Raw genomic sequence first — 11,220 nt, 5'->3', positions numbered from 1 at the left:
AAGTAGTCGGCATCGACTTATATGCGCCCCTGCCTATCTCTTATCGGAGCACTCATTGGATCATCAGGCTGTCGATCACCTTACCCGTAAAGCGGAGACAGCACCCGTGCCAACTGGTTCGGCAGGGAAAGGAAAGCAGGTAGGTATGAAAGCGAAAAAAAGAGAAGTGGGTGCCGTAGTGGTGGTGGTGACAAAGGTTTATTTATTCCTGTGTATAAGGGGGTGTTTGGACCGAGGTCCTATTGGCCCAGGCGCTCACAAATCTAAGGTTGAGCTCCTAATCCGGAGCCCCAATGGCGTCTAACGCCGTTCACGCCCTGGTGACCAAGGCCCGCTGGAACTGTAGGTTATGGCAGATGAGCAGCGCCACCTCCCAGGCCTCCCTAGAAGGGTGGGTAATGGAGGATTGGGTACCGTGGGGATTAGATGGACCGGCTCAGACCATGTGGAAAAACGTCCGAGAAGGTCGCTCCACACAGGCTACAGCCCCCATCAAAGTTTGTACTGAAATGCTTCAAGACTGCCGGCCACAGCATTGTGGTTTAAAAATATTTAAGAGCTTTTCGTCCGCTCTCCGGAGACCTTTACAAGGTTCCGGAAAGCGGCGGTGGCTGTCCTTATAATATGTAGTAATTTCTTTGAATATGATTAGGTACTGGGTGGGCTCAGAGTAGACTTCCCGAGCGCGTTTGAGTGCCCGGGGATAGGAAAGGGAGCAGCAAAGTATGAGTGAAAGCGGAAAGAGAGAAAGGGGTGCCGTAGTGGAGGGCTCCGGAATAATGTAGACCACCTGGGTATCTTTAAAGAGCACTGGCATCGCACAGCATACGGACGCCGCTTCGTTTCGCCTTCATCGAAACGCAGCCGCCGGCGGTCGGGATCGAACCAGGGTACTCCGGCACAGTATTCGGGAGTCTTACCACTGCACCACCGCGGTGGGACCGCTAAAATGTTGAAGATTTCTTTTTGCGATAAATTGTGTAGCGACATCGCGCTTCCCGGGTGTTCCTAAATTACCGTGGGACGACCTTCTTATCGACAGTCGTTGCCGAAGTTCTCCATGCATCATACAACCTCCAAAGACAACTTCAAGCTACCATCCCCACACTAACGGTCTGACAACGATTTCATCGTATCTTACTGATATAATCTCTATGTACGTCGCACCGGATCATCCAAATTGGGACACTTGCCTCTCGTCACAATTGCCTATAATGCAGCAGTACAGCCGACTACCGGTTACTCTCAATTTTTCCTCGTTTATGGCAGCCCACCCACCAGCCATAATCATTGACAGTTCGTTCTTCTCTACGTCCGACTGTTGCTCCACATTAGTGCCTGCTCAGCTTGTAGCCCTCGCTGCAGCACAGAAGTCTGCCTGCAAGATCGCAAGAGTCACTACGATTCTACTCATCGTGTTTTCTCCTTCCGTCCACACCACTCCGAACCCCTGGCCTTAGCGACAAATTGCACCACGGCTACCTTGCTCCCTACAAGGTCATCAATCAAACTTCCCCAGTGAACTACAGTCACACCTGGGCCCGTATTCCGAGTTTGCGTCGTTATCGAAGTGACGCTGTGACTCCGAGTCATCTGAATGATGGAAACGCCAGAACCGGGCGGAACCGGCGGAACTACGGAACCGGAACAGGTGTCAACATCATGTGCCGGCGTTTCCACCAATCAGGTGACTCGAAGTCACGTGAGATAGCGACACTTCGATAACGATGCAAACTTGGAATACGGGCCTTGTTGATACTCCAGTCGATCGACGTCACTGTGGCACTGAAATTCTTAGTGCCTCGTTTGAAGCCATTTGTGCACTGCGGTTGCTTAGAAGCGGCCAGGCTGGCCGCTTCTTACCCCTAGAGAAAATGTGTCAGCCTTCTATGGATCTTCTTCGTTCACGCGTATATACTATTTTCATCATCCCGCTGCGGCGCCGGTGCACGCGCCTCGATTTGCTAACGGAATAAACGCCAGACACGGCATCCTTGCCTAGTCTCCTTGCCGTCTCGAACTGGCCTTCTCCAACAATATTTACTTTATAAAGCATGAACAGTAGTACTGATAAAGGTGAATCAAGTCTATCATTTGTGTACCTTTTTTGCACATCTTACTCATTCCCATGTAATTTGTACTTTTCTCCCGTATATTTTCTGTGGGAATTCTCTTAACTTAGAACCTATACCAGGGCATAAAAGTGAGCGGCTCTTCAATCCCGTCTAATTTACTGCGCAATCGCGCCGCTGTGACAGATATTCTGCCCCTCGCCAAACTTCGGATGGCTGTTTTTGAATCGCTGAAGATTAAGTAAGCATTACTACTAGTAATAGCTAGTGCTATAGCCGCTTCCTCTGCAGTTTCTGGGGAGCGGGTTTTGACTGATCCGGAGGCGATCAAGCGTCCCCGCCCGTCCACCGCCGCAATTGCAAATGCGTTCTTGTCCTTATACTCGGCGACATCTACATAGACTGCCCCGTTGTACTTCCCTTACTTAGCATGTAAAGCTTTGGCTCTTGCCTTCCTGCGGTCCTCGTGATGTATTGGATGCATGTTCTTGGGCAAAGGTTTTATGTACAAGCCATTGTGCATTTCCCGCCTAATCTGAATTTTAGTGTCACCAGCTGGAGCGTCAACTCCAATGCCGATCCTTTACAATATGTCCCTTCCTGCTTTTGTTTTTGAAAGCCTACCGAGCGGCATCACCAAGTGCGCCTCCCGAAGTTCTTCTAGGGTGTTGTGCACCCCTAATTCCAGCAGCCTTTCGGCAGACGCATTGTGAGGCAACCCAAGGGCCGCTTTATACGCCTGCCTAATCACAGCCTCCACCTTGCCTTTTTCCGTCGTGTCCAAGTTCAAATAAGGCGTCGCATACACTATTCTACCGAGCACAAACGCCTGCACCAGCTTACACAAGTCCTTTTCCTTAACACCTTTCTTACAATTGGCGATTCTCCTGATTACCCTCACGGTAGCATTGACCGTATTTTTAAGCCGTTTCAAGGACTCGCTATTCTTCCTGTTAGTCTGCAGATACATACCCAGGATCCTGATCGTTTGGACCTCAGCGACCGGTACTCCCCCCACTTTTACCTCTAAAGGCGGTGGCGGCACACAGGGCCTCGCATGTATCCCTCTTTGTTTGTCCCTCAGCACAAAAAGCTCGGACTTGGGCTGAGAGCGCGAGAGTCCTGCTTCCCCTGCTAGCTCTTCCACAATATCCACCGCGTGCTGTAGAGTTTCTTCCAAATGTGCGTCACTGCCTCTTTTTACTCAAAGAGTAATGCCGTCCGCATAAAATGTATGCTTAAGTCCCAATATCCCTTGCAGCCTGGGTGGTATCTTGATCAAGGCGAGATTAAATAGGAACGGCGATAATACCGACCCCTGCGGTGTCCCCCTGCCCCCCAATGGGAATAAATGCGGACAGAAGGTAAAATAGAGAAGGAAGGAAAAAGAAGAGGGAGAGAAAGACGCGCGCCGCTACAACAGCCATCGTCCACCACCGAAGCAGTGGCGGGTGCAATGACGGTCTACAACAGATAAACATCGATGGCTGGCTAGACCCCGCCGCAAGCGGCGTTGACCTACCGTCCCAGCCCCGTAGGGCCAGGAACTACGAAGACGATCATATCATAGGATATGTGCAAGAACCTCCGGGATCTATTTGGCAAACCGACCGGACGCAAGCTCAACTTTGAAAAAAGATATTCATCCGAAGCCCATTCTTCGACATAATAATATTTACCATATATTTAGGATATACAGCCAAGTCCAAGTTCAACGAGAAGAGTCAAATATTAAAGGGAATTGCAGAAGATGCTTTAATCTTCTGCATTTATACGATTGTATGCAGTTGACTCAGTCCTCCAAATTTGTCAGCAGGTTTAGCAAGCAAAACACCCTAGTATTGCTCCCCGCGTCGACCGCTTGCCACACAGCAGTTACGTCCTCTTGCGAAGATCTCTCAACACTTCAGTAGTCATCTAAACCCACAAACTTGACCAGAAAGCTCGCCAGAAGCTAGGAGCTGTGGCACCCGCTGAGTTCACTCCTCAACCGGAAGATGCTACTGTTGCCCTAGACCAAGCCACCGTTCGCCATGAGTTCGCGAATGTGGGCCTCCACGCGAACGTGGGCTTCAACTTTGGCCAGCCTTCCGCGGCAGCTGTAGCTCCAACGTTCCAGCCGTAGCTGCTGCGCTCCTAGTGCGGCCTTCCTCACCCCCTACTCGATACCGCTAACGTCACACGGCAGAATGGCGCACCTCAGACATTGCCTCATCGTTGTCGACAAAAAGTTGCCAGCAGAGGTGTTACGCTTTCGAGAGCGAGAACAAATTAATAAACCTTGTTTCCACCGGCAATCGAACCTCCATCTCTTGGATCCCCAGCCCAACACTTTACCAACTGGGCCATGCTTTTTTCTTTCAAATTCAAACCCAGATTTTACACATAAACATTATTACGCAACACACAACATGGGTTAAAACGACGCGAGCTCAGGCTGCATGATCCATTAAAATTCAGGCATATGCAGCAACACTTCCATTCTCGGAAGCCACTCAGGCATTTCGTTTTGTGTTTTGAAAACATCGATAACGCTTGCAACAGCTTCTCAAAAATATTGCCGCATAATAATGCGGCAATGTCTCTAATCAATGTCTGCATGCCTGAAATGCATTCTGGATTGCTAGATACTGTGCAGGTCCAATACCATGATCATGTCTAGAGGTAGCCCATCCTCAACTGGTAAAAATCTAATTCCGCATGCATCAGCGGGACACGCCGCGGTGGTGCAGTGGTGAGACACCCGATTACTGGGCCGGAGTACCCGGGCCGATAACTGCTGCGGCGGCTGCTTTCGATGGACGCGAAACGAAGAGGCGTCCGTTTGCTGTGCCACGGCCGCTCCATCGAGCGGCCGTGGCTGTGCGATGTTGTTGTTGTGACTGTACGAAAAAGGAAAAGAAAATGCACGGGCCTGCTACTGGCTCCGTAGCTGAGCCACCTCCGCTGATTGATAGATTTATAGGAAAAGAAAGGCACGGTAACTGTCTCACTTGTTTCCTGTGGACACCTCAACCGCGCCGTAAGGGAAGGGAGGAAGGTGGGGGTGAAAGTGGAAAGAGAATGAGGAGACGTAGTGGAGGGCTACGGAGCAATTTCGACCACCTAGGGATCTTTAACGTGCGCTAACATCGCACAGCACACGGACGCCTCTTCGTTTCGCCTCCATCGAAACGCAGCCGCCGAGGTCGGGTTCGAACCTGGGTACTCCGAGTACTCCTGCGCTGCCTCGTGCGGACAGAAGAGAAAATAAAGAAGAAATAAAAAGAAGAGGGAGAGAGAGACACGCGCCGCAGCAACAGCCGTCGTACACCACCGGAGCAGTGGTGGGTGCAATGACCATGCTGTGTGTTAAAGATGCAGGTGGCCGAAATTACTCCGTAGCCCTCCACTACGGCTCCTCTTTCTCTCCTCCCATTTTCTCTCCCACGTTCCTCCCCAAGGCCTCAGTGCTCCCGTCGTGACGTCAGCAATCGAGGCCACCGGGCGAAGCAGATTTGCGTGAAAAAGAATTGTCGACGGAGCTTACAGCTAGACATAAAATAATGGCCTATACGAGGATTTTATTAGATTGTTGAACAAGTGTAAGAATGCTGTGGCGAAAGCGTGGCAAGCGAACTGAAGGTGGGTTGCATTTCACTTAGTTTGATAAAGATGAATTAGGAAGGGTGAGTTTCTCTTGAGTTGGACGAACGGTAAAATAACTTTGATTAGTGCAGATTAAGACCATTTAATGGTACACTGGAATGAATTAAGAGTGGATTAGAGTAGATTAGGTTAGAACAATGATGGAATGCATTAAATTACAGTGTAGCACGACATATTTACTTTCATTAGAGAGTAAATGTTTTGCATTATTTTGAAAGCATTGTATAAAGATTAAGAGAGAATAAGGTTGGCTTATGTAGAATTAAGGTTGGAGAACGTAGTATTGCTTTGGTTCTTGATAAATTGACCTCAGAAATATTTCACCGCATCACTAAACACCGCAACATAACTCAGCGACGTCCACAGTGATATGGTGAAATCTATTTGGTGAAATAAAGCTCCATTCATTTACTTTTAGGAGTTTTAGAATTTCATTTTTAAGGTACTTGTCACCAACAGTTTTTTGTTCGTGCAGGGACAAAAGTTTTCGTGTAGAACGTTGGTGCTGCACCAAAGAGTATGCATCAAAACAAATTTAAATGTGTGGCCATCATCGCAGGCACGCAATTGGCAAAGGCCCTCGTTGGTCCTAATGATATTCCTCCTGAATGATGACACCTTCACTCAAGTGAAGTTGGTAGGCCTACAATTGTTTTTCGGCCTGCGTATAAAAAAGAATGGTGATATATTCAAGAAAATATTCCTCCAAGATCCTACATGTAGCCGACAAAATACCGCTAACATGCAGCATGCCCATTGTATCTCTGTCTTCATCAAACAAAAAATTCTAAGAACAAAAGTATCTCACGCTGCAATGCGACGAACAGACCAAATCCTCTGGAGAATGACGCGCAGCCTTGTGATCTTTTATGATGCTGCGGCGTTTCTGCTTAGCGAGCGGACGCGTTTCAGCTGGGTTCCGTGTTTTTTTCATTGAACTGCCGGATTTTTTGAGTCGCACCTTAATGAAAGTGCATCGACCGGATGCATGAAGCTCTGTGGACCACCGGGAACACAAATTCTGGGGTAGGGGACCGCTTTTTCCGATTTTAAAAGACTTTTGTGTGCCGAGAGGAGCGCCCGCAGCTGGGCCTAACGTCGACTCCGGCCTTGGCCGGAGGAGCGGTAGGCCCAACCCGAGCCTCGGTGAAGCCGCCAGTGGAACATCGAATCATCGGTGATTACACAAGTGATCATTGACCTACGATAACTGCCGCTATACGAGTAGAGGTGGACGGTATCGAAATTCCGCCGGACCGGTGCACAAGATCGCAAGGCTGGAAAACTGCCGGCGAGAGGGTCAGGCACAAAGGCGTGGGCAAGTTAGTCCTAAATCTCGTACTTAAAGCGAATTAAGATGGCTCCAAGGCCATGGCTGCAGATGTGAACAGCCGGAGCAACAACCTTGGCGGAGACGCTACTGGAAGCAATGTACGTCACTCAAGGGCGAAACGTATAAACAAGGGCGGACTTTCGAACGCTGCTGGAGGAGACGGACGCCACTTTGTTTCGCTCCGCAAAAGTTCATCTGCGAATGCGGTATTTGACTTTTCACCTTCTATCCTGTGTTACCAACGGATGGCTGAACCTTGAAACACCACGGGGACACCGGACTTTCGACGGTAGGCCCAATTTTCTGGATTTTATGAGTCTTTAAAAATTTCTGACCGAGGCCTAGGCCTAGCTCGACTCCGAAGCCTCGCTGGGCGCTAGGCGTTACCCGAAGAGGCTGGGAGCAGCGTCGCGACTTGAGACGAGCAAGATGATGGAAACCGTGGAGGGAAGAGACGCTTCCGCCAGCGATATTTTGAACGGACAATGGTTCATCAGAAAGAGAAACCGAAACGTGGCAGTGAACAACGCCCAAGCCGATAACGTTGGAACGCTGAGCCTACCCAAGCCCAAGCCCCCTCAAGGGAGGAAGCTGGCCGAAAAATCGATTGAGCGACAGCAGGAGCGAATTCCCAGCACCGCTAACAAGATCATCATTCGCCCCAGAGGCGGAATTAACAGTATTATCGACATTGCAGGAAGATTGAACTTGTCGCGAGTTATCATCCAAGCCGCCGGCCTGGATCTGACGACCACGAAGGGTGACATCATCTCCCCAAACTGTACTCAGCAATCAATACTGGTCGCTACCACGGATACCGAGAGAACATACAAGTACGCAGCAAATCAAGCTCTGAAGATTGGACCCAACATAATTGAAGCCAAGTCATACATCGCCATGCCGGAAGACGGAGGCAAAGGCGTCGTTCACGACGTACCACTCGAATATTCAACGGAAGAAATTAAAGAAATGATAGAATGGAGTGGGACTAATCCGCAAATCTCCGGTATTAGAAGATTGGGAGCGGGATTCAAAACCATTCTGATACTTTTCGAAGACTGGTTTGTGCCGAAATGGCTCAATTTCCAGGGAATCAATATGAGGTGCTACTTGTATAAGAAGAAGTACGAAGTCTGCACAACATGCGGCAGGCTGGGACACAGAGCCGATGTATGCCCAGATCCAACCAACGTGAAGTGTCGCGGCTGTGGCTTGGAACATCCAGGCGCTGAACACACATGTGAACCTAAGTGTCAACTCTGCGGCAAAGACCATGTCCTAGGAGACAACAAATGCCGCGAAATATACAGGATGCCCTACCTCTCAAAGAAGAAAATGTGGGAGAAAAGGCTAGAAAAACAACAACTGCAATCAACTTCAGGAAGCCAGGGATCCATCCTCTACTCTTCGGAACAAGAGCACCGGGGACGAGAACCCCGAGGAAGGAACCGGGCAAACACGGACTCACGGTCGGGGACCCGATCGAGATCAAGATCAAGCTCGAGAACCAGAGAGACCTCGAAATCCCGGGACACGAGCCAGGGACGAGGACCTGGCCTGCCTCCCAGAGATCCTAAGAATCCATGGGGCCAACTCAAGTCAGCAGACAGCAAGACGGTAAGCTTCGTTAGCAAAACCTCCCAGGCTGAAAATAGAGAGATGGAAAAACTCAGAGGGGAAAACGCAGAACTTAGAGAGATGATCAAACAAATGAGTCGCGAAATTCAAGAACTTAAATCTAAATTCACCGAAAAGCCCACGGCTAACAGCCCGCCTGCAAATCAATCACATGAGGTACCAAAAACCACAAATTCAATTACTACTAATTCTACTTCAGAGGAATCAAACTGTATGAACTTGGAATTCACCCGGCCGCCACCCCAGAAGCGTAAAGGGGGAGAGACCGATCCATTTATAACCCTTAATAGAAAATTTGAACAACGTAATGACAAATTTGATAAGCAAATCGAGAATATTAACACGCTAATCCAGCAACTTCTAGGGGCTCAGGGACAGATGCAAGTGCAGATTCAAAATCTCACTAAACAAATGCAGGAAGCATCACTAGCCTTCTCTGAATCCAGTAACAGAATCGCAAAACTAGAAGAAACAATGGGTAACAATCATGGGCAAAAGCCATAATCAGAAAGACAACTCCACGATCTGGCAGTGGAACTGCCGAGGGTACCAGAGAAAGCGAGCGCTATTGCAACAATACATAGAACAAACTGCCGACAAACCCATAGCTATCATGATACAGGAGACTGGGAAAAACCCAACCAAATTGTTTGGATATCAAAGCCACAGCAGCGATAGGGGCGAAAAATCCAAAGTCACGACTTTTATCCAGAGAAACATAGCCGCTACTAATCACGAGATCACATCTCGGGATATAGAAGCAGTTTTAACTGAAATCATCACCGGAAAAAAGACCGAAAGAGTATCTTTCTCTTGAACATATACAGCACTCCGAAGCAAAAGAAAGTTAGGTTTCAAGCCCTATTCCGAAAAGCCCTAAAGATCGCAGGAAATAACCCGCTTATCATAGCCGGTGACTTTAATGCAGCCCATCAGGAATGGGGGTACAATCGGCAGGATCCTAAGGGCAGACAATTATGGGAAGACATGCAAACACTAGGACTCACCCTGCACACTGATCCAAATGCACCCACACGCACGGGTAATAGCGTCAGCAGGGACACCACCCCCGACCTCACCTTAAGCAAGAATGTAAGTACAGCGGACTGGAAAAACACCGAGCAAAACCTAGGTAGTGACCACTTCATTATTGCACTCACATTAGGAAAAGGAATCAAAATTAGAAAACCCAAACAACCCAAAATCACGGAATGGGAAAGATTTAGGCAAATACGAGAGACCGAGGGAATTGAGAAAATCGACGATATCGATAAGTGGTCACAAACGCTAAAGAAACATGTGGAAGAAGCAACAGTCACTCTAGAAGACGAAGATGCACCGCCGAATATCGATAGCAAACTCCTAAACATGTGGAACAAGAAACAGGACCTAGAGAAAAGCCTAAAAACACAAAGATGGAACCGTAACATTAGGAGAGCACTAGCTCGACATAATAAAGAGATGGAGACATACGCCATCAAACTAAATGAACAAAACTGGTGTAGCAGATGTGATGAAATGGAACAAGGCATGAGCCTCTCCAAAACATGGAACATTCTACGACACATGCTCGATCCGGAAAAATCTAAAGCACAAGCCAACGTAAATCAAACTAAAGTTAAGCATGCCTTCGAAGGCTCGGACGAACAGTTGATGAGTAAATTAATCGAAATCTACATTGGACAAACGGAAACCGAAACGTTACCAGCATATGAGGGGAAACCTAACCTAGACTTAGACGCCCCCATTACCAGGGCTGAAGTCCGAGCTGAGATTATTGGATTAAAGACAAGATCAGCCCCAGGACCTGACGGTATCACGAACACTATTATCAGAAATCTAGACGACGATTCAATCTAAGCCCTGACAGGATACATGAATAAGGTATGGGAGACTGGACAACTACCGCAGGCATGGAAAAATGCCAGTATAGTCCTCATACCCAAACCGGGGAAGCCGCCAAAGCTAGAAAACCTTAGACCCATATCACTGACCTCGCGCGTGGGAAAGCTAATGGAACGCGTTATTCAGACGAGACTTACCAAATACATGGAGCAAGAGAACCTCTGGCCACACGAAATGGTGGGCTTCAGGCCGGGGCTAAGCACACAGGACGTCATGATCAGACTTAGATACGATATCATAACACATGAATCTTCAGATACAAAGACTATTCTCGGCCTTGACCTAACCAAAGCCTTCGACAATGTCAAGCATAAGGCAGTGCTCGAAGGTCTCCAAGAAGTTGGGGTTGGAATCAGAACCTATAACTATATTAAAGATTTTCTCACTAACAGAGAGGTCACCATGAGCTTTCAAAGCGCCAAATCACACACAATCACCTTGGGTAGCAAGGGAACGCCACAAGGCTCTGTCTTGCCTCCCTTTCTATTTAACATTGCTATGAGGGGGCTACCAGCACAACTAAAGCAAATACCGGACTTAAAATTTAGCATGTACGCAGATGACATAAATCTCTGGATAAATAAAGGTAGCGACGCAGAAATAGAGAGCAAACTCCAGGCTGCC

The 11,220-nt window shown here is 48.4% G+C and overlaps 1 pseudogene; it reads left to right on the top strand.

The window, feature by feature from the left end:
- Nucleotides 1–293: 293 nt before the first annotated feature.
- LOC146187829 (uncharacterized) overlaps nt 294–11,220 on the top strand; it is a 97,629-nt pseudogene continuing 86,702 nt past the window's right edge.

This window comes from Amblyomma maculatum, chromosome 5, assembly GCF_055883805.1.
Source record: "Amblyomma maculatum isolate TAMU_Amacu chromosome 5, ASM5588380v1, whole genome shotgun sequence".
In the NCBI taxonomy this organism is placed as follows: Eukaryota; Metazoa; Arthropoda; class Arachnida; order Ixodida; family Ixodidae; genus Amblyomma; species Amblyomma maculatum.
Note: the sequence above shows the minus strand (reverse complement) of the source record. Positions and strands in the feature narration are given on the sequence as shown.